Here is a 25,000-nt window from a genome sequence, read left to right as displayed (position 1 = left end):
TTTGTCTTTCGTAATTTTATCTATTTTCACGTGAACCATGTTTAAAACAAATATCTTAGCCCAAAAGTAGTTTCTGAGGAAGTTGTTGACAAAAATATTTGCTAATTTGCATTCTAAACAAACATCATACAGCGCCATATTTTGGTATTAGCTGATGACGTCACAATGTATACCAACCCAAGCCATCTAAAAAAACAATGTCGTCCTGTAGCAAAACAGACGATTTCTTCAGTTTATCTGCTAAATTTAATCAAGTTTCCAAAAAACGATATATCTTATCATCTGTTTTGCATAATGATATAAAAAAGGAAATTTAGAATTGTTTTAACAAAATCCAGGCCCATCATTTAGCTCCCCGTGTATATTCTGTACGTGAATATCATTGTTGCTCAGCGTTTATCATACACTTTTTCTCCTGCCTTTCTCTCTAAATTCTATTTGTTATTAATATATTAGCATTCTCCGTCTCTTTTCTTCAATTCTTTTCTTCCCAATCGTGTATTTTCCTCAGTAGTTCTTCCTTCATTTTCATAATTCCTAAATTTGGTATCAAATAGCACTCGATACGATTACTATTCATCACAGTGACGATGTATGAAGAATGAACAAAGTCTATGACGTCACTGCGAAGCAGATGGCGTCACGGGTAGGTTTTACGAGAATGGCTGAAACAGGCGATGTTTTGAATCAGACGACGTAATCTCAAATTGTAATAGACAAAAAAAATTACATTTTTGTGTATTCTATTTAGCTATTATTGACTTTGGTAAGTACTAGAAACATATTCTGGTAATATTAGACACCTTTATTTTCAAAGTGGTTATACTTTAACATAACTTATAAATACCTGAGATTTCTACATACAAAACCGATAAATAGATAAATAATTAAAAAATAAATAAACAAATGAATGAATATAGGTAGATAAGAACATTAAGATAACTGAATAAATATCTAGACAATGCACTCATTTTTTACAGAACGAAGGAAAACTGTCCTTAAATTGAAAAATGGTCTCTACTTCAAGGCCAAAGCACAGCAGCGGAACCCAAAAGCGCCAGATTTCAGAGGATTGAATGAGTAGAGCAATATGATTTCATAAAGAAAACCATTTAGTCACGGCCAGGCAAAACAAAGTCCTTGTGCAAACGGCGGAATGAGAACCACGAGAATTCGCACATCCTGTAACGTTGTTTTGTTTAATTTTATACTGAAAAAATGGTCAATTTATAGACTCCCTTTTATCAATTTATTTATCTATTTATTCGTTTATTTATTCGTTTATAAACAAACTGTAATGTTTTGTTTCATTTCATACTGAAAAAGTGAATTTACAGATTCCTTGTCTATCAGTTTACTCACTTATTCGTTTATTTATTCATTTATAAACATACCCTGTCACGGTGTTTTGTTTCATTTTGTACTAAAAAAAACCTGTCAATTTACAGATTTCCCCTTTATTTATGAATTTATTTATTCGTTTATTTATTCATTTATAAACAAAACCTGTCACGATATTTTGTTTCATTCTATACTAAATAAAATTATGACATTATTAATTAATTATCTATTATTCATTTACTTTTTAATTTGTCTAATTACTCATTTATTTGTTCCTTATTTCCTTATCTATCACAATCTTTATTTTGTCTTTTACTGTCTGTTTTATTTTTCATTAACTTCATCTTATTTATTTATTAATTTATTTATTCATTTAATTATTTATTAATTTTCCGTGACTCCATCTCATTCATACCTTCTCATTTGCATTTATACATTATATATATATATATATATATATATTATACACACACACACACACACATATTTTATATATATATATATATATATATATATATATAGTGTGTGTGTGTGTGTGTGTGTGTGTGTGTGTGTGTGTGTGTGTGTGTGTGTGTGTGCGTGTGTGTGTGCTAATAAGAACACGGGTAAGTGTGTTCACTTTTGCAAAGTAGACCACTTGGAAAAAGAAACTAACGAAGAAGAGTGCTTTCGTATATTACATCTTCAGTGCAAAGGTAATATAGGAAAGCGCTCTGCTTCGTTAGTTTCTTTTTCCTAGTGGTCTACTTTTAACACACACACACACACACACACACACACACACACACACACACACACACACACACACACACACACACACACACACACACACACACACACACACACTCACACACACACACACACACACACACACACACACACACACATATATATATATATATATATATATATATATATAATTCTGGCGGGTAATGAGTTAATTGGTCTTCAATTACGGAGGAATATTCTAATACCAAAAATATAGAAATGATTTCAAGTGATATTGATTTATTGTTATTATATTTGTTATATCTGTTATCTTATTCCGAGTGAGTACCTTACAGAAACAGACAGACCTGTCAATCAACACAAACAGATTTGACTTGGGGTCACCTTGGTTCACTTTAGGTCACATTAGATCCAAACAGGTCAACCAAAATGGGATTTCGCCGAGTCGGTGTTGTTTATAGGGTGCGTCGTCGTCTCTCTCTCTCTATCTTTTCTCTCTCTTTTTCTATCTCACTCTACCTGTATGTTCTTGTATAAGAATATAAGAATGGAGGATACTGCAAGAGACTATAAGACCTACACTAAGCAGTTCTATGCCTCTTACCACATGTCACTCCTATCCATAAATTTATCTAATCTTTTCTTAAAACGACCAATACTTTTAGCGCTCACTACATGGTTACTAAGTCTATTCCTTTCGTTAACCATTCTATTGGTGAAACAGTTCTTACCTATTTCCTTCTTAAATCTAAAATTATCAAAGTTAAACTTATTACTACGAGCCCTACGTGCTACCTTAATTTGATGACCTTGCCTGCATCACCCTTGTTAAAGCCCTTAACCCACCTGAAAACCTCTATTATATCACTCCGCACTCTTCGTCTTTCCTCATGTTGTAAATTCCCAAGCCCTTGTATCATTTTAGTCATTCCCTTCTGTACTAATGAGAGTAATAAATCAAACTTCAAGAAGAAAATGAGATTTGCAACGGTGTAGAACAAGAAGAGTTTTCAAATGGAAATTTTAAAGATCTGAAACTAAAGAACAACACGGAAACACATCTCAATTCTCCTCAGTCAAAGCAACTTGTTATGATGACATATGTCTGCCACGATAACCAATCCATCAGAACCTGGGAAAAGGCTTTGCGTCAGAAAGGAATCTGTTGATAAAAAGAAAAAGGGATGCAAGATAATTAAGCCTGTATTTTCGACTTCGAAGGAGCCTCTCTCTCTCTCTCTCTCTCTCTCTCTCTCTCTCTCTCTCTCTCTCTCTCTCTCTCTCTCTCTTTCTAAAAGAAAAATAAAGACAGACATGGCAGAGGCAGGAAAAACAGGAACACAACCTGTAGCTAAGATATGATTAATATACGTAATTTGTTCATAAAGTATTTGTTTCCCATACCAACTGCAGGTCCTGAAAATAACCATGATTTATAATCATTACAGGTATCGGAATCTGACTCGTATTGGAATCGGAAGTTTAGGGCAGTATCGGGACTCGAATTGCAATCGTTCAAAATGTTTGGTATCGCCCCATCATTGGAATAAATAGATAACAAATAAACAAAATAAATAAACAAATAAATATATACATAAATGAAATGAAAATAACAAATAAATGCTAATTACTGTCACCAGATTATTTTACTCAGTTAATGGAATCCCTCTGTGCATCAGAAGGATTATCTTTTATCTTTATCTTTGGTCTTTCCAATCTGCTTAATTTCCGACGTCTTTATTCACGTTTCATTACTAGGTTGAAAGTCATGGGAAGGAAAATGACTCCGAATGAACACAAATTCAAAGTCCAACATGTGACCTTACCTTAAAAAAAAAAAAAAAAAAAAAACAATGAGCGCTTGATTAAAAAGCATCACTGTATAAAACATGGAGACAGAAATCCAAAATACTCAAAAAAGAGCGAATGAGGCTGTTGGAGATGATCACTAGTTTATAAGAATAAAAAAATCTAAATTCCAACGAAAGATAAAAAAAAAAAAAAAAAGACTGCAGAGTCTTATAGAAAACGGGACATATGTAAAGAACAATGTAGTTATGAAAATAAATAATATTCCATTTATTTAATACCACAAGCCATTAAGTGCATGTCTGAGCGGCTGTAGCAGAAAAAACAGAGTGGCTAAATGGAATTTATTATAAAAATTTAGTACATACATGCATGTATATATATTATACATATCATATATATATACAGTAAATATATATATATATATATATATATATACCGTTATATATATATATACATATATATATACATATATATATATATATATATATATACATATATGTATGTATGTGTGTGTGTGTGTGTGTGTGTGTGTGTGTGTGTGTGTGTGTGTGTGTGTGTGTGTGTGTGTGTGTGTGTGTGTGTGTACACCAAGGGCTTTTTCCTCTTATTTGGGAGGTAGCTATGTCAAAGGCACGTACCTATTCCCACCCATTTCACTCCCCTCCACAACCTTTTCCATCCCTTCCAAATAAGCTCCTCAAGGATGACGGGCCATCCCTGCATCCATCAGCTGCCCTGGGTCAAACGCAATGCAGCAAGACACAGTACATCCACAGCAAGGCCGTTTCACTTCATCGGCGACCACCCCTCCCCGTTCCTTCATGCAGAAAAAGAAAAGACTAGAGAAATCCCTCCGTGGTGCGTCAAAAGATCATCCACGTATAAGCACCTCCTACCCACCCACTCCCATCCCTCGCTTCCTTGTATAACAGGATCATCTATACACAGTCATTTTCCACTCATCCCTATCTTCTGTCTTCTCCCTTCCTTGCTCAACTGACATTCCCCTCTTGCTCAACGCCCCGTTCACATCCATCTCATTCTCGGTCGTCCCCTCAAGTTCACCTGTCCACCTTCGCCTTCCACGCCTCTTTTATTAATCTTTCATCATTCATTCTTTCCACGTCCAAACCATCCCACCAATCTTTCATCAGCTCTATCTGCCACCTTCTATTCCACTCCAGCTCTCCTCCTCACCTCGTTTCTCGCTCTATCAAACCTTGTAACCCCTACAATACTTCTCAGACATTTCATATCAAAGATATTTAAAATTTTCCTCCCTACTTCTCTTAGATTCCAAGAATCTGTCCCATACAATGCCATCGGCACAATTACCCCTTCATACAATCTCCTCTTTGCATCCATTCCCAAATGCCTATTTCTCATACACTTATTAATCTCCCAAGGCATTTACTCGTTTCTCTCAATCTGCAACTTACCTCCACCTCCATCCCTCCATTTCCTGCCACACGCGACCCCAAACACCTAAAGCTATCTACTTCCTCCAGTCTCTCTCCCTTTAGCCTTACTCCCAACTCATTCCCATCCTCTATCCCTGTACATCTCATCACCTTGCCTTTACCTACATTCGCCTTCAACGTTCTCTTAACGGATACCTTTCCAAAATAGGTCACTAACTCCCTTAATCCCTCCTCTGATCCTGCAACAAGCGCAGTGTCGCCAGCAGACAACAACTGGCTCACCACTCCCTTTTTCTCCAGTATTTTGATAATCTCCAGTTCCCTGCCCATTACCCTCGCCTTTGCCTCTCACACCACCCCGTCTATGTACGCATTGAACAGCCACGGCAACATCACACGTCCCTGACGCAGTCCCACCTTTACCTCAAACCACTCGCTCTCTTCATTCCCCATTCTAACACAGGTTCTACTACTCTCGTAAAGACTCTTGACTACCCTTACCAGCTTTTCCCTTAATCCCATATATCTGCAAAACCTCCCACAGTGCCTTCCTTTTTACCCTGTCATAAACCTTTTCTAAATCCACAAAGGCCCAAAAAACATCCTTACTTTTTCCCAAAACTTTCTCCCATATCTGCCTTACCGCAAAAATATGATTCACGTAACCCTTACCTTTCCTAAACCCACACTGTTCCTCACAAATTACTCCCTCTGCTCCTCTCCTAATCCTCTCAATCAAAATCCTCCTATAAGCCTTCTCAACTACACCCAACGAACTGATCCCTACTACACTCATATTTGTCACACACACACACACACACACACACACACACACACACACACACACACACACACACGTGTTTGTGTGTGTATGCGTGTGTGTGTGTGTGTGTGTGTGTGTGTGTGTGTGTGTGTGTGTGTGTGTGTATGTGTGTGTGTGTGTGTGTGTGTGTGTGTGTGTGTGTGTGTGTGTGTGTGTGTGTGTGTGTGTGTGTGTGTGTGTGTGTGTGTGTGTGTGTGTGTGTGTGTGTGTGACTAATGCAGGTTTCAATAAAAATACCAGCTATTAAAGCATTATCTAGCTTTTCCTTGTATTCTCTTTAATTCTTCTTAAGTTTGCTGTACTTAAAATCAAACACACACACGCACACACATACACACACACACAAATACACCTACACCCAACCACCTAACCCCCCAGGATGCAACCATTTCATGACAAATTCCGACTCCCTGTTACAAAAATCATTGCGCTTATTCGCCTTTGTGTTACTTCAAACGTTTTTTCCTTTCAGAATTCTTTTTTTAGACAAAAATTTGGTTGTAGCATGGGTTCAAATCTCCCTCCTGTACAGGCCAATCTGTATATGGAATACTTTGAGTCTGTTCTTCTGCCAACCATTAAAGCCCCTGACATGGTTTGTTTTAGATACGTAGATGAAATTTTTACTCTTTGGGATGAAAATTAAGGTTCATTTGATAACTTTTTGCTAATTTAAATTCTTTAGCTTCCAACATTAAGTTTAAAGTTGAATGGGAAGAACAAGGTAAGCTACCCTTTTTAGATGTTTTCATTGTTCGTGACGGGGATAAGCTTGCTTTTACCGTCTATAGAAAAGAGACCCATTCTGGTAGTTATCTCCATTTCTTCAGCAGTCACCCAGACAAAGTAAAAAGTAGTGTCGCCTCAGGATTATTTCTTCGAGCTCTTAGAATTCGCAGCCCACAGTTTCTTGAAGGAGAACTAAACATAATAAAAATCTCAACTAAGTAAATTAGCTTACCCGAATTGGTTCTTGGTCAAAGCCCTCAGCGGAGCGAGATGTAATTTTTTCAACACCACCACCATTTCCTTTAAATTTTCATTGGACAAGAGCTCCTTAGTCGTTCCCTTTTCTGATTCATTTATTCCTTCGACCAAGTTTCTTCCCAAAGACAAATTAAATTTAATTAATTATTACCCTAACACCATTAATAAAAAGGTGGTAAATGTCCACCAAAGGTTGAAAGAAGAACATAGTCAAGGGGTTTATTCGATTCCATGTAAAGGTTGTGACTTAGTTTACATCGGACAGACTGGGAGGGATTTGGACACTAGGATGATCGAACATAAACGTTCCATTAAATATGGACAAGAAAGCTCAGCTGTGTTCCAACATGTTAAACAATTTAAACATTGTTTAGACTGGGACAAAGCTGAGCTTATTTATAAATCTAGATGTGAGTTCAGGAGGAAAATGGTAGAATCTACTATAATTGAATACCAGCCCAATATGAACATTTCAAAGGGGCAATGGTCCCCGGATATAATTTCAGAACTTCTTATCACCAGTCTATTAAAAAGACATTTGCCTCCTGACTCACATACGGTGTGAGCCGAGGGCAGAGACCTCTCCCAGTGTTCCCCTTTGTCATGTCAAGGGTGCTACTTTATCATGTCAAGGGTGCTACTATTCCAATTTTGTATCTACTGAAGACGATTGCAGTTTGCAATCGAAATATATAGATTCCCCATCTCCAGTATTTTTTTTACTCCAACAGTGATTTTCACGTGATTGACAAATGTGTGATTACATTTTTCACCTAATATATATATATATATATATATATATATATATATATATATATACATATATACATATATTTATATATGTATGTATATATACATGTATAACACTGAATGGGTACCAGTGATTAGAGATACATTTTAACAACCACAATGCACTGTAATTCTAAGCCATCAAAGGCCAGTATGCTGAACTTGAAATGTGGAACTGCCCAGGACTGGAACGCGGCATCCTCATAACAAGTGCGACATTGACTTTCCCGGGCAGTACCACATTTCAATTTCAGCATGCTGGCCTTTGATGGCTTAGAATTAAAGTGCATTGTGGTTGTTAATATATATATATATATATATATATATCTATATACATATATGTATATATATATACATATATATATATACATATATATACATATACATATATGTATACATATATACATTTATATATACATATATATTCATATATATACATATATGCATATATATACATATATGTATATATATACATTTATATATACATATATATTCATATATATACATATATGCATATATATATATACATATTTATACATATATGTACATATATATATATATATATACATATATATACATATATGTACATATATATGCATATATATATATATATATATATATATATTTATACATATATGTACATATATGTACATATATATATATATATATGTGTGTGTGTGTGTGTGTGTGTGTGTGTGTGTGTGTGTGTGTGTGTGTGTGTGTGTGTGTGTGTTTGTGTGTGTGTGTGTGTACATGCATACATACATGCATAAATTTACTTAGGTCAAATGGAGCTTGTCCTTCTCCCCAGTCAACTCCAGCATTGTGGAGGGAACTGGAAAAAGATTTACCTGTTATTTACAAGAAAGCGCGACGCCGGTGGCAGGCCAAAGAACGACCAAAGGAAAGAAACTAATTATGACAAATGCGTCCAGGGAGAAGAGGAAATAACAGAATACTCGTGGGAGCACAAGGAGGAGGACGCGAGACGAGGTGTCGGAGTCTGAGCGCTAGAGGAGGCAAGATAGAGTGAATCTGATATTTGCCGTTTGATTTTATTTTTTTGGTTATTCTATCTGTCGCCGGGTGATTTTATTCAGCTGAAGGAAGTCTTCTGTCTAGTGAAAGTATAAGTTAGGAATTCCCTATGCCTGCTGGGAAAAAGAGTAAATGTGGAAAGAAAAGAAGAATGATAAAAGAGCTGGAAAAATCCTCTACCTAGTTAAAGTGTACAAAGGAAAAAGATTATAAAAATGGGGAAGGAAATGTGAACAGAAAGTAGGAATGAAAGAGAGGGTAGGGAGTGGGGGGGGAGAGAGCAAGTGGAGAAAGAGGTGGAAGAAGAGGTGGAGGGAGAGAAAGAGGGAGAAGGAGGGAGATCGAATGTGAGAGATAAAGGTGATGGAGAATGGGGAAGAGGTTGGAGAGAACAGTGGGTAGAGAGAGTAAATAAAAGAGAGACAAAAAGGAAGAGAAAGAGGGAGAGAAAGAAGGTGAGAAGGAAGGAGAAGGAAGGAGAAGGAAGGCGAAAAGGAAGGAGAGAAGGAAGGAGAGAAAGAAGGTGAGAAAGAAGGAGAGAAGGAAGGAGAGATGGATGGAGACAAAGAGGAAGATCAGAAAGGACACAAATGGAAAGAGAATGACGAAGAGAAGGTGGGAGAGAGCGGAAGATAAAGAGAAAATTCAATGTGGTTTGAGATTGAGGGGGAGGTTGAGGGAGAGAAGACGAGGTAGAGTTGAAAGGAGAGGTAGAGGGAGATGGGAAAAACGAAATTTGGAGGTAGCTGTAAAGGTAGGTACGCGCGCGAGCGTGCGTGTGTGTGTGTGTGTGTGTGTGTGTGTGTGTGTGTGTGTGTGTGTGTGTGTGTGTGTGTAAGAGAGAGAGAGAGAGAGAGAGAGAGAGAGAGAAAGAGAGAGAGATAGGGAGAGAAACGGACAGACAGAAAGAGAGAAAAAGAGAAAAGGTTACATGGAGTTGGTGGAAGATGCGTGGGAGCCGAGGGAAAAAGAGACAAAAGAAGACTAAGGTAATGGAGGACTTGGGAACTAAAGAAGCCCCAAGTGCCTTTATTGGAAGGGAAGCGGGCGAACGGAGACTCTAATGCGAAACCTCGGCTGTGACAGAAACCCACAAGGAAGCAAAAGCCTGCGGAAGCGAGGAGGAGGAGGAGGAGGACGAGGAGGAGGAGGAGGAGGAGGACGAGGAGGAGCAGTAAGAGGAGGAGGAGGAAGAGGCAATAGGAAGCGGGAAAGGAGGAGGACAAGTAGGATTAGGTGGAAGAAGAAGATAAGGAGGAGGAGGAAGGGAGGAGGGGAGGATGGGGAGAAGGAGGATGAGGAGGATGGAGGAGGAAGTAAACGAGGAGGCGAATAAGTGGATAGAAGGAGAAGGAAGAGGAGAAGGAGGAAGAGGAGGGGGAAGGAGAGGAAATGCGAAGGAACAGCAGGAACTAAACGAGGAGAAGGAGGAGGAGAAGGAGGTGGAGGAGGAGAAAGGTGGAGGAGGTGGAAGTAGAGGAGGACAGGAGGAGGATGAGGAAGCTAAAAGGAGAACGAGGAGAGGTATAAATAGTAAAAGAGGAAGAGAGGATGGAGGTAAAGGAGGAACAGGAGTATGAAGAGGAGTGGAAGGAGGAGGAGTAGAGAGAGGAACAGAAGTAAGATGAGGAAGGGACAGAGGCGTAGGGGAAGGAACGGGAGTAGAAGGAAGAGGAACATGAGTAGGAAGAGGATGAAGAGAAGGAGGAGGATGAAGGGAAGGAAAGAGGAGAAAAATGAGGAGGGAAAGGAGGAGGAGGAGGAGGAGGAGGGGAAAAAGAAGGAGAAAAGGAAGGAGAAGGGAAAGGAGGAGGAGGAGGAGGAGGTAAATGAGGTAGAGAAGGAGGAGGAGGAGGAGAGAGAGGGAAAAGAAAAAGAGCCTGTACAGAAAGAGGAGAATCAGGATCAGGAGAAAGGCGACGGGGTCTAAATAAAGGGAAGGAACCAAAGGACGGTACAATTTCCAGGAGAGGAATGACAAGAAACATCGACCACAGGTGCAGGTCCACACAAAAGAGAGAGGGGGGGGGGAGGACCTGACTCATGATGTAACGCAGGTGAAGGAACATGGTCAGCATCAATGGGTTCCCCAGGGTGTAATGTGGATATGACCCAAGGTGCGACGCGATACGGGTAAGACCCTACAGAACAGAACCAAGTCTCGAATAACACACCTTTAGAGCAAATGATCCAAAACTAGGTAGGCGTGACCCATCCCCACCCCAGGGATGCGTGCGAAGGGTACAAGGGGGTATGTAGTCATCTGCTCAAAAATCATCGTTTAATAAGAATAATGAAATCATTCCAAGAACAAAAATCTACCGTTACATACGTGCAAAGTATAATTCTGTGAGTCACCCCCAACCCATTTTCTATTAGCTATGTGCTAAGATATAAATAAGAAATATGTAGTTTTATAGACATGCAAAAAGTGTGTGAAGGGGTGGGGTGTCTGCTGGAAGCAAAAGGTGGGGTGCATATAAGATAGTTTAGGAACGGAATATATAAGAATGGAAGAGACCGCAAGAGACAATAAGGCTTACACCAGGCAGTTCCATGTCCCTAGCCACCTGTCATTGCAATTCATAAAGTTATCTCATCTTCTCTTAAAATCATCAATAGTTTCAGCGTTCACAACATAGTTACTAAGTCAATTCCATTCGTCAACCAATCAGTTGGTAAACCGGTTCTTGCCTACTTTCTTTTTAAACCATTTAGGGTTGGTGGAATAATTGTGGAACGAATTTGCGAGATTTGAATTAATGGGGTTTAGACGAAGACGATTTCCTAGGGTAGGCTAATCTGGTAGCGAAGGGAATGCCGAGTCCATCTTACTGGGCAAGATGCTGGGATTGGCAGGAGAGATAACGACGGGGAAATTGACATCACGGAGCGGGATGAAAGAAACACACAATGAGAAGAAACTGGTACGGGGACAGACCTCCTGGGAGTGAAAGAGATCCTTGTGAAAGAAACTTTCGACAGTGAATGTGTAGAGCAGAGAACCCCTTGTCCAAGAGAGAAAAATAATAAAAAATAAAAAATAAATAAACAAATAAGTAAATAAACAAAGGAAAATAAGTGGATGAATGGATGAATAAGCAAGAATGAATAACAGATGTACATACGGAAGATGATAATCAATGTAAAAGTCATAATCTGGGAACAAGCAAAATAGGAAAGAATAAAGCCCTTCTACGGGAAAGTACCCCCAGAGGATGATCCCCCAAAAAAGAAGATGATATAAAAGAAGAAGCAGAAAGAAGTACGAAGCAACGAGTAAGAAGTCGTTAGAAGAGGTACATGCACGGGTAACGCAGAGTCGGTAAGACGAGTGTAATACATGAAGAAGTGCCGCAGAGCAGTGAAAAAAAAGAGAAAAGAAAAGAGGAAAAGCTGCCTGACTGGAGGAACGAAAAACACAACACAAATAACGATAGCGTCCATTGAATTACTTATAAGTACCTCATGAAAAAGCCGAGAATCTCGATAGTACGGATAAGAAGTACTGCAGAAGAAATGGCGGATACTATACTCACACTGAGCACACACCCCCTCCACAGTCACACGAATGTCAACGTGAACAGAAGGATGAATCCCGTGCCACCACGACGCCAACAAATCAACCACAAAAAACAAACACAAAAAAACCACACAAAAACACCCACAAAAACACACGGAAGGACACCCTCACACACCCTAATACAACGAAACATACTATACTTCCTCACATCACCCACACCTTCACAGTGAACACCCCATCTTTCTGTTACTCTTCTACAAATATTCAACTAAAATACCAAAAATCAATAAAGACGCCCCCTCATTGAACTAATGCACATATAAGAATTCTGACTGCACTATCCCAATACCTTCCTACCACCAATTCCCATGTACCCACATGTACCTAACCCAAATACAACCCCCATAACAAAAACTTACAATCCTTGCAATTCACAAACAACCACTTTATACACACGACCACTACCAGTAATACCCCCGTACCTAAACCAAGTCAACATAAATTATTACCAACCCCCTAATTATCCATCATACAAACAACAAACCTACAACGTCAAAAATACCCCCAACAAACCAAAAACATAGCTAACATTCAACCAGTAACCCTTAGTACCCCCCAAAAGTTATACCCCCACCCTAAATACACAAACTCTTGACTGACATCATGAAGTAGAACACCTGAGGTCTAAAAAACCAAATTCATCCACCATACCACCCCCCTCTAACTAAAAATCCTTTAAAGCGACTGTAATCTAACTAAGGAATCAAACAACAACCAAACAAACCAACAACCCCCCCCCCCCCCAAAAAACACCAACACCCAACACACCCCCCACACCCCCACACCCCCACCACACCCACCACCCCCACACACACCCACCACCACCCCCACCACCACCACCCACACACCACCCCAACCACCAACCCCCACCACCACCCCCAAACCAACACCACAAACCACACACCCACCCCCCCCACCACCCCCACACCCACCACCCCCCACCACCCCACCACCCCACCCCACACACCACACCACACCACCAAACACCACACCACCACCCACAACCACCACCACCCCCTACAAAACCACCACCCCTCCCCATTACTTCACCCCACCTACCCTCCCCCATATACATAAACCACAAAAACCCCCACAAACTAAATACTCTAACCCAAACATCCCATACACACATTCAATCACAACACACTCCACCCCCCCTCCCACACCACAACCAACACAAAATCACCTCCACCCCCCCTTCCAAAATCCAACCTCCTTACATACTACCCCCCCCATTTGCTTACACCCCAACCCCACCAATCCCATATCCCCCACCCCAAACCCACCAACCTACCCACCCACCACTCACCCACCCTCCCAACCACCCCATCTCCCAAACAAACAACCAACCAAAATAACAATTTAAACACCAAACCAATCACCAACTCAAAACCCTCCCATCATCTCCCACCTCCACCCCCTCTCCTTACATCCACAACACCAACAAACCCAATCCCCCCAACCAAAACAAATACATTACCAACATTCCCCTCAAAAAAACCACCTAAAAAAATAAACCCAAAATAACCAAACTAAAATATCAAACAAAACAAATATCATAACCCCCACCCACAAACCCCCACACCAATAACACCCCATACTGATCCCACAAAACCTCATCTAAAATTGTTTAACTTACACATCTCAACCCCCCTTAATTAACCAAAATACCCAACAATATTAAACAACCCAAACCCCCAAAACCTAACAAACACTCCCCCTTAACCATTTCTCTCTATTCATCTCACTCCACCCCATTTACCCAAAATTCTCCTTCCTCACTCCTCCTCCTTCTCCTCCTCATTCACCTAATTCTTCATCCTCCTTCACTCCTCATCCACCCTTTCTCCTCCTCCTCTTCCTTCTTCCTCTTCCTCCTCATCCTCCTCCTCTCCCTTCCTCCTTCACCTCCTCCTCCCCTTATCCTCTTTCCTCTTCTACTTCCTACTCCTCTCTCACTCTCCCCTTCCTATTACTATTCTAATTTTCTTTCATTTTCTTCCCTCCTCCTTCCCCCTACCTTTACAATCCTCAACTAATCTCTCTCACCCATATCCCTACCCTCTCCTTAATCATCCTCCCTCTTTTTCCCCCCCTTCCCCCCTATTCCTCCCTCAACCCCTTCTCCCCCCCTTTTCCCCTCAATACCCATCCCCCCCCCTCTCTCTTTCACTATTTCCATATATCTCTATTACCCCCTATTTTTTCCCCCTCTTTCCCTCTTTTTTCCCATCCCTTATCCAATTAATTACCCCCTCCCCATACCACCTAACATTCTTCCTCTCAATACATCCCCCACACAAAACACCTTCACCATATCCCCCTCATCTCTTTTATTCTCTACAACATTTCCAACACTCTATAAATATACCTTTTAATTAATCCCTTCCCACCACCCCTCATCTCTTCCACTCATACTACTCCCACCTTCCCCCACCCCCTAACCCCCCCACACAACCAACAAAACCCTCCATATAATAAAACCACTCTTTACTCCTTTCACAAATACCATCCCATCCTCCCCATCACCTCCCCATCCCTCACTCCTCTCCCCCCCACTTTCCTTCACCCTATTAACACCACCAACCCCCCCCCCCCCCCTCCTATCCACCCCCTTCCCTCATCACCCCCTCCCCCACCCCCCCCCCCCCACCCCCCACCCCCAACACACCCCCAAACACCCATCCCCCCCAATCCAACTACTCCCTCCTCCATATACCCACATACCAAAAACCAAAAATTTAACCCCCCCCAACCCCCCTCCACCCCAAAAATCCACCCTCCCCCCAATACCACAAATACCCATTCCCCCTCCCCCCCCCTACATCCAACAAAATCCCACACCCCACTCAAACACCCAACCAAACCACCCCCCCTCCCAACCACCCACCCCAAACCCAAACACCACCCAAAACCCAAACCAAAACCAAAATTTACCCCCCCACAACACCCCACCCCCCACACACCCACCACCACCCACCCCCCCACCCCCACCTCCCCCCACCCCCCCCCCCCTCAACACCCACCCCACACCCCCCCCCACCCCATAACCCACCCCCCCCCCCCCCCCCCCCCATATCCTCAACTCCCCCCCCCCAACCCCCCCCCCCCACAATAATTACATAAAAACAAATCCAACCACACACACAAAAAATCAAAAAAACAAAAATACACCACACATCAAAAAAACAAACAAATAACCAATACTATACACCTAACCAACACCACCCCCCCCCCCCACCATACAACTCAACAAATCATCATAAACACACCCATCCCCCCCTACCAAACAATCCCCAACCCCAACCCACCTCACCACACCACCCCAACCAATCCCCCACCTCCCCACCCCCCCCCCCATACCCCCCCCCACCTCCCCTCACACACACCCCCCCTACATACCCCCCCCCCCCCACCACCCCCTACACCCCCACCCCCTTCCCCCCCCCCCCCCCCCCCCCCCCCCATAACCCCCCCCCACCCCCCCCCCCCCCTCACCCCCCTTCCCCCTCTACCCTCCCCATCCACCCACAAACCCATACACCCCAATCCTACCATCACACCAATCCCCCCACCATACCCCCCCCCCCCACCAACAAACCCCCACCCCCCCCAACCCCCCCCCCCCCCAATACCCCCCACCAACCCACCCCCCCAACAACCCCACCCACCCCCAAATACACCAAAACCCCCCCCAAACCCCCCACCACCCAACCAAAACACCCCCCAAATAAACCCCCCCTCCCATACCCCCCCCCCCCACCCATTACCAACTCAACCAAAAAAAATTATCCCCAAACCCCCCCCACACACACCCCCCTCACACCCCCCCCCCCCCCCCCCCCCCCTACACCCACACACACCCCCCCCCCACCCCCCACACCCCCCAACACCAAACCCCCTCCCACCCCCCACCACCCCCCCCCCCCCCCCAATCAATAATACCCCCCCCCACACTCCAACCCCCCCCCACCCACCTCCCCCCCCCCCCTATCTTCCCTCCCTCCTCTCTCCCCCCCCCCACCACCCCAACCCCCACCCCCCCCAAACCCACCCACTCCACCCCCCCCAACCAACCCCACCCCCCACTCCACCCCCCCCCCCCCCAAAACCCACTATAAACCCCCCCACCATACACAACAACAAACCCCACCTCCCCCACCCCTCTCCACCCCCCCCCCCAATTATCCCCCACCCCACCAACCCAACCCCCCCCTAATCCCCCCCCCCCCAACCACACCATACACCAAACAAAACCCACACCCACACCCCACCTTAAAAACATAAACCCCCCCACAAAAAACCCCCCCCAAAACAAACACCCCCCCCCATCCCCTAACACACACCCCAAACACACAAACCAACCCCACCCTCCCCCCCCCCCCCACCCCCCCCCCCCCCCCCCCCCCCCACCCCCCCCCCCCCCCCCCCCCCCCCCCCCCCCCCCCACACCACCCCCCCCCCCCACCCCCCCTCCCCCAAAATCACACAAAACACACCACATACACAACACAACCACCCCCCCTTCCACCCCCCCCCCCCCCCCCCCCCCCCCCCCCCCCCCCCCCCCCCCCCCCCTAACCAAACACCCATACAAAAACCACCCACCCCAACACCCCAACCAAAAAAAAAAACACAAAAAATAACCAACAAAAAAAAAAAACAAAAAACTTCCCACAACCCACCCCACAACCCTCCCCACAAAACCAACCCCCCCCAACCCCACAAAAATACCCCCTCCAAATAACAACACCAAACCCACAAATCCCCCCATACCCACCAAATAAACCTACACCCCCATCAAAAAAATTACAAACATAAACACCACCCCCCCCACACCACCACACAACCAACAAACACCCCCACCACACACAAAACACCAACATACCCACCCCCATAAAACATACCCCCCCCCCCCCCCCCCCCCCCACAAAACCCACACACCATAACAACCCCCACACAACACCCTAATCCCCAAAAACACCCACCAAAAAACACAAACAACCCCCCCCCACACCACAAAAAAAACAAAACCCACCAACCCATACCCCACACCCCCCACACACCTCCCACAACACAAACAAAAACCAACACACAAACCAAAATATACCACAAAAACAAAAACACACACACCCAAACCCACACAACCCCCATACCCCAAAACAACACAACAAAACAAACCCCCAACCACTCCCAATCAATACTCACTCACCCATAAACACACAACCTAAACACCCAATACCATCACAACAAAAACTAAACACCACCCCATACTACACAACACTCTACTACCACACCCACTAACACTCACAACCACACACCACTATCAACAACCAAAAATAACACACATACACCCCACCCACAAACCCCAACCCCCCCCACCACAACCACCCACCCCCACACCCCCCCCCACAACAAACCACCACACAAATTCATCCCCCACACACCCAACAAACCAAAGAACACAAACCCCACCCCTCCCACCTATCCCCCCCCACCAAATACCAAACAACCCCACCACCCCCCCCCACACAGCATCCCCCAACAACACACCCCAAGTAAAACACCTACCACACACACCACAAACACACACCAACATAACAAACCACTACCACAAACCCAACACCAACCACAACACCCACCCACAACACATAAAAATACTAACCCAAAAACAACAACCTACCCACCACCAACAACCACCCACCTCCCCCCAATACACCCCACCAAGACAACACCCATACCCACAAAAACCCAACTCAAACAACACACAACAATAAACCCAACCCCCAACACACCAAACCACAACCAACACAACCAAACCAACAAACACAACCTCCCCACACACCACAACACCACACAACACAACCAACACCACCCCACACGCCCCAAACCCACCCACCCAAATCTCCACAACTCAACCACACCCCCCACAACACACACCCAAACACCCACCCACACCAACCACATCCCCCCCCACACCCAACCCCCCCAACACCCAACCCAACACAACCCACAAACACCAACCCCCCCCCAACAAAACCCCCACCCCAAACAAAACACCACACCCCCACCACAACACACACAACAACACACAACAACAAAATCCGACAACACCACACAACCCCACCAACAACCCCCCACAAACAACACCAAAACAACACCACACCAAAAAAACCCAACCCAAACCAACAAAACACCACAAACCAACCCAAAACACCCCCAAACCCCACAACCAACCCCCACAAAAACACCCACCCCCCAAAACACACCCACGAAACTCCCCCCACCCCCCCCCCCCCACCACACACAACCCCCCCAACACCAAACCACAACCCCCCCCCACCCAAAACCCCCCCCCCCCCCCCCCCCACCCACCCCCACACCCCCCAAGCCCCCCCCCCCCCCCCCCCCCCCCCCCCCCCCCCCCCCCCCCCCCCCCCCCCCCCCCCCCCCCCCCCTCCCCCCCCCCCCCCCACACCCCCCCCCACACCCACACACACCCACCCACCCCCCCCCACCCCCCAACCCCCCCCCCACAAAAAACCCCCCCCACCCAACCAACCCCCCCCCCCCCCCCCCCCCCCCCCCACCCCCCCTCACCCAACCCACACCACAACCCCCCACACCACCCCCCCCCCTCCCCCACCCCCCATAACCCCCCCCCCACCCCTATACACCCCCCCCCCCCCCCTCCCACACAACCCAAATACCCACCCCCCACCCCCCCCCCACCCCCCCACCCCCCCACCCCCAAACCCCCCCCCACACCCCACCCCCAACAACATCACCCCCCACACCCTAAAACACCACCCCAATACCCATCCAAAACCCCACAACCACCCCAAACCCACCACAACACCCCCAACACAAACCCCCAAACACCCCACCCATCAAAAACCAAAACCCCAAATACACCAACAACACCCACCCACCCCCACAACAAAACCACCACAAAACTCCAACACAACAACAACTCCACCTACTCCCCCCCCCCCCCCCCCCCCCCACCACCCACCAATACTCAAAAACAACAAAACTACTACTATTAACAACTAAAACTATAACTACAATAAAAACTAAACTACACTAAACTACACCTACAAAACAACAACACCACCACCAAACCACCCCAACCAACAAACCACACCCACAACCAAAACAAATACAAACAACACAACCAAACCCAACAAACCAACCCCACCCATCCAACACCACCAAACACCCCAACCCACTCCACCTAAACCCCCGAACCCAAACAACCAAAACCCCCACAACCACACCCCACAACCACCCACCCACAAACCCCCCAACCACAACCACCCCACCCCACAACACCACCCCACCCCCCACCCACCCCAAACACCAACCACCAACCACCCCCAACCCCATACCACCCACCCCCTCCAACCCCACCCCCACCCCAACATCAAACCACCACAACAACACCACCAACACCCCCCATACCAAAAACCCCCCCCCCCCCAACCACCCCAAACCCCACCACAACCCACACACAACCACCCCCACACCCACCCCAACCCAACAACCCCCCCAAACCCCCCCCACCAAACACCACACAACCCCCCCCAAACCCAGACACCCCCAACCAACACCCCTCCCACCCACCCACCACCACCCCCCAATCAAACAACCCAAACCCAAACAACCACCTCTAAAAAACCCACAAAAACCCCCCCCACCCACACCCCACCAACACCCACCAACAACCCCACCCACCCCCCCCCACAAACCCCCCCCCAAACCCACCCACACCCCTACCCCAACCACAACACACCCCCACCCCCCACACCCCACCCACACCCCCCCACCCCACCCACAAACCCAACACCCCCCACCCCAACCCCCACCCACACCACCCCCCCCCCCCCCCCCAAACACACACACCCACCCCACACCAACCCCACACCCCCCACACCCCCCAACCCAACCCCCCCAGACAAACACCACCCCCACCCCCACCCCCCCCCCCCCCACGAGTCCCCCCCAAAACCCCAAAAACCCCAACCCCCCCCACCAACACCCCCTCCCCCCCCCCCCCCCCCCCCCCCCCCCCCCCCCCCACCCCCCCCCCACACCACCCCACCCACACCCCCCCCCCACCCCCCAACCCAACACACAACCCCCCCCCCCCAACAAACCCCCCCCACCCCCCCCCCCCCCCACCACCCACCCCCACCCCCCCACCCCACACCACCACCCCCCCCCACCCCACCCCCTCCACACCACTCACAATCCCCCCACCCCCCCCAACCCCCCCCCCAAATAACCAACAACCCCCCCCCCCAACACCCCCCCCACCCCCCCCCCAAAAACCACCCCCCACCACCCCCAACCCCCCCCCCCCCCCACAAACCCCACCACACCACCCACCCCCCCACCAACATCCAACCCACCCCCCCACACCCCCACCCCAAACACCACCCCACATCCCACACTCCCACCCCCACCCCACCCCCCCAACCACCCCCCACACAAACCCAACCCACCACACACACCACCACACAAAAAACAAAACAAAACACACAAAAACACACACACAACAAACACCAAACACACAACCCACCACACAACCCACACACAAACCCCAACACAACAACAAAACAAAAAAACACACAAAAACACACAACACAAACACACAACACACAAACCACAACAAACAAAAAAACACACACACACACAACCACCCACCCACCACCCACCAACCCCCCACCCCCACCCCCAAAACACCCCCCCCCACCCCCCCCACCCAACCACACACCCCACCCCCCCCCCCCCCACACACCCCCACACCACACAAAAATATCAAACCCCACCCCCCCCCCCCAAACCCCCCCCCAACACCCAAACCACACCCCACCACACACCCAAACCCCACACACACCCACCCCCCCACCCAACACCAACCACACCAACAAAAAAAAATAAAAACAAAATAACATACACCACAATAACACCAACCCCCCCCCCACACCCACCCACACCCCCACCCACCCACCACACCCCCAAACCCCCCCACCCCAACCCCCCACAAACCAAAAACACCCCCCACCCCCCCCCCCAACCCACCCCCCAACAAACCCCCCCCCCCCACCCACCCAACCCCACACAACACCCCACCAACCCCACACCCAAACCCCCCCACCCCCCCCCCACAACAACCACCACCCCCCCAACAACAACCCCCCAACCACAACCACCCAAACCACCAAAAACACAACACTACCACACACAACAGACACACCACACACAAACACACACACACACACACACACACACAATAACACCCCCAAAACCCCCCACCAACCCAAACCAACCACACCCCCCAACAACACCAACACCCAACACCCCCAAACCCACCCCCACCCCCCCCACAACACAACAAACCCACAAACAACACCACCCCTAACCAAACCCACAAACAACACACCCATTAATATAAATAAAAAAATAAAAAAAAACAAAAAAAAAACAAAATATTAAACACCAACAACACAAAAATACACCACCCCAACACCCCACACACCCCACACACAAAACACACTAACACAAACATCAACAAACTACACTCAAACGAACACCTACACAGCAACACAACACACACAAACACACACCAACAAAAAACAGTGACACCCCAAACCCCAACCAACACACCAAAACCAAACACACCCCACCTAACCCCACACCAACCCACCAAAACACCCAAAGACAAACCTAGACAAACAACAACAAACCAAACCACCCAACCCACAAATACCACCACCCACCCCCCCCCAACAACCCACACAACCAAAAACCACCAACCAAACCCCCCCAACCCCCACACCACCCCATACCAACACCCCCCACACACCCAACACCCCAAAAAAAACAACCCAACACCTCCAACAGACCCAAACACACCACCCCCCACCACTCACACAAACACCACCCCCCCCACCACCTCCACCCCCCCCACCCACCCCACCATGAAACCACCCCAAAAACACCACCCACCCCCCACCCCCACCCCCAGACCACCCACCACATCCCACAAACACAAACCAAACCCCACACCCACAACACCAACAACCCCCAAACAACCACACCCCAACACAACCCCATCATAACAACACACCACAACCAAACCCCCCAAAACATAACACAAAACCACAACCACAAAACACCAACACCCAACCCAAAACCCCAACCACCCCACTCCACCAACACCCCACACCCACCCACCAACCACACACACAACACACCAAAAAAAAAAACCACCCAAACCCCAACCAACTCCCCCCCCCCCCCCCCCCCACCAACACAACAACCCACAACTCAACACCCCAAAACCCCCCCAAACCACCCACAACACCCACAACCCACAAACAAAGAAACACCCCACACAAAACACACCAAACACAACACACAACACCAAAACCCCCCCCAACCCCCACACCACCCCACAAAAAACCCCCACACCACCACACCCCCCCAAAACAAACTCACCAACCCCCCCCCCCACCATCCTCCCCAACAAACCCCAACACACCCCCCAACCACCACCCCCCCCCCCCACCCCCCCCCCCCCAAAACCAACACAACCACCCCACCACCAACCACCCCACAACACACCCACACCCCCCCAACACCCCCCACCAACCACCACCAACCAAACCCACCAACCACACCCCCCAACACACCCAACACCCACCACCCCCCCAACCCCCCCCCCCCCCACCCCACACCCCCAAACCCCCCCCCCCCCACCCCAACCCCCCCCCCCACACCCCAACCACCCACCCCCCCACACCCCCCACCCACCCCAACACAACAAAACTCCACACACACCCCAATCACCCCCCACCCCCAAACCCACAACACCACCCCCCCCCCCCCAAACCACCAACACAACAACAAAAAATACAATACAACACCCCAAAACACCCCCCACCCCCCCATCCCACACCAACCCAACACAAAACACACCACACCAACCACCCCCCCCCCCCCAACCCCACCCAACAACCCCAACCCCCCCCCCCCACCCCACACAACACCACAAAACAACACAACCCCCCCCCCCCCCCCCCCCCCCCCCCCCCCCCCACCCACCCACCCCCCCCCCACCCCACCCCCCCCCCCCCCCCCCCCCACCACACCCCAAAACCCAAACCCACAACACCCCCCCCACCCCCAACCACACCAATACCCCCCAACCCCCTCCCCACACACACCCTCCCAACCCCCCCCCCCACCCCCACCAACCCCCCACCCCACCACCACACCCCACCAAACCCACCACAAAAAACCCCCCCCCCCCCCCCAACAAAACCCCACCCCCCCCCACAACACCCAACCCCACCCCCACCCCACACCAAAAAACAAAACACCCACCCCACAACCAACCCCACCCCACCCCCACCCCAACAACACAAAAAAAAACCCAACACCCACACCCCCACACCCCACACCCAATCCATCACAAAATCAAAAAACAAAAAAAAAAACAAAAATCCAAACCCCCCAACCCCCCAACACCCCCCCCCACCCCCCCCCCAACCCCACCCACCCCCCCCCCCCCCCAACCCCCCCCCCCACACACCCCCCACACCCCCCAACAAACCCCCCCCCACACCACAACCCCCCAACAACCACCCCACCCCACCCCACCCAACCACAAAACCCCACAACAACCCCCCCACACACAAAACACAACAACACACCACCCCCCCCCCCCCCCCCCCCCCCCCCCCCCCCCACCCACCCCACCAACACCCCCCACCACACCCCAAACCCCCCCCCCCCCCCCCACAAACCCCCCAACCCCCCCCCCCCCCCCCCCCCACCCCCCCCCACCAACCACCCCCCCCCCCCCCCCCCCACCCCCCCACCCCCCACAACCCAAACAAACAACCCACCAAAACCAAAAAACAAAACCCCCCCCACCCACCAACCCACCCCACAACCCCCAACCCCACCACCACCACACCCCCCACCCCCACCCCCCCCCACCCCCCCAACCCCCCCCCAACCCCCCCCCACCCCCCCACCCCCCCCTCCCCCACACCAACCAACAAACCCACCCCCCCAACCCCCCCCACACCCCCAAACCCCCCCACCCCCCCCCCCACCCCCCCCCCCCCCACACCCACCCCCCACCCCCAACCCCCCAACCCACACCCCCACACCCCACAACCACACAACAAACACCACACCACCCCAACACACACCACCACCACCCCCCCACCCCCCCCCACACCCCCCCCCCCCCCCCCCCCACCCACCCCCCCCCCACACAAAACACACCCACCCCCCCCACACCCCCCCCCCCACACCACCCCAAACACCCACAACCCCACACCCCCCCACCCCACCAATATCAACCCCCCACCAACAACCCCACACCCTCCAACACATACCCCCCAACCAAACCACACACCCAAACCACCCCAAACAACACACAACAAACAAAAACAC

The sequence above is a fragment of the Oratosquilla oratoria genome, chromosome 6 (genome assembly GCF_046742065.1).
Source record: "Oratosquilla oratoria isolate Oo_2021 chromosome 6, ASM4674206v1, whole genome shotgun sequence".
In the NCBI taxonomy this organism is placed as follows: domain Eukaryota; kingdom Metazoa; phylum Arthropoda; class Malacostraca; order Stomatopoda; family Squillidae; genus Oratosquilla; species Oratosquilla oratoria.
Note: the sequence above shows the minus strand (reverse complement) of the source record.